This window comes from Vicia villosa, linkage group LG7, assembly GCF_029867415.1.
Source record: "Vicia villosa cultivar HV-30 ecotype Madison, WI linkage group LG7, Vvil1.0, whole genome shotgun sequence".
Taxonomy (NCBI): Eukaryota; Viridiplantae; Streptophyta; class Magnoliopsida; order Fabales; family Fabaceae; genus Vicia; species Vicia villosa.
Genome location: NC_081186.1, coordinates 55,067,401 through 55,068,979, shown reverse-complemented (window position 1 = coordinate 55,068,979; position 1,579 = coordinate 55,067,401).

The window sequence follows — 1,579 nt, the reverse complement described above, 5'->3', positions numbered from 1 at the left end:
ATCTAGGAATTTTAAATTGCAAGAAAAATAAAAGGCATGTTTTTGGATTTTTTATGATTGATTTTAATTATAATTAATGCATAATTAATTAAATTAAAATGAAGAAAAAAGATGAAAATAGATTTAAACCTAGAAATAAGTTCAAAAATATGTACAAAAATATTTGTCAATTAATTTTAAAACAAAACTAATTTTTTTGGGTTTTTTGAAATTGATTTGAAATTGATTTAAGTTAATTAAAACATAATTATGCAAATAATTATACAAATAATTAAAACTTAAAAAGAAAATTATTCAAAATATGTACAAAATTAGTTTATAATATATAAACAATATTTAACACAAAGAACAATTTTTTTTATGATTTTTTGATTGGTTAGAATAATTAAAAAGCAAATATATAAATATATACTAATTAATTATGTAAAATATTGAAATTTTGAAGAAAAATAAAATATTTTTATTTCATAAAATAGTATATTATTTTAGAAGTCTAAAAATATTTTTTGTGTATTTTTTGGATTTTTAAAACTATTTTTAATTAATTTAACAAAGAAATTAAAATAAAATAGAAAATAAAATAGAAAATAAAAAGGATAATGATCCTGTGTGGTAATTTGTGAGGGAGCATGGTGTGGTGAGAGATCTGGCACGTTGGATCTGATTGGAAGTGAATCAGAGGGCTCAGATTTTGAGGAGCATGACAAAAGCATAGACAGCGCAACACAGGATCCAAGAATTTGAATAAAAGCTGGCGCGCGCATTCTGGCCAACCAGAGCCTGCCACGCCTTCATCTTCTTCCTCTCTCCGTTGCTATAGGCTCTGCAACTGTAGGTAAAGCCTTTAGTGACGGTTTTCGTCCGTAGCTACAAGACCTGCACATGTCAAAATTTCATACAAGCAATATAAATTACTTAGGAGACCATGGTTAAGCTTAAAATCGTCCCCTGAGTTCAAATATGTCATTGGTTTCTCCTAATTTTGCCTAAATCAGAGGATCCCAAATTTTAGCTTAGGAACCCTAAAATGGTATCTTCGCGTGTAAGCATCTAAAACTCAATTAAAGCTCCAGAAATGATCTACACACCACACCAAGTGCAAATATATGTCTACATCGTGTTAGATATGCTTAGGTTATGAGACACGAGTCAGTTTTAGTTTGGATGAATCGAGACCTGTAGCGTTCGATTCAAGGAGTTTCAGAGCTTGCAAATGATCTGGATATGTTCAGTGAAGCTCAAGGAACGTGTTTGAGTGTTTAGTTTGAATGGAAAGTGACTTAAATTTGGAATTCGAATTTCAAAATTCTTTGAATATTTTGAGAGATTACAAGTGTGTTACAAGCAAGAGTTTTGCTCTCTATCTCTGTCTCTATTTGTTACTGAAGTGCTATAGCCTATTTATAAGCATTAGAGTGCTTAGAAACTAAGCCAAAAGCATTGATGAGTTTTTTGGAATCTTGACTTTTTCAACATTGGTAGCTTTGTCTTTAAGCCACCATGGCTTGATTTTCTTCTTCTCCTCTGCTGTACTTTGCTTTGGGACAGAGTTGAATGAGTCTTGCTTGGAATACAAGCT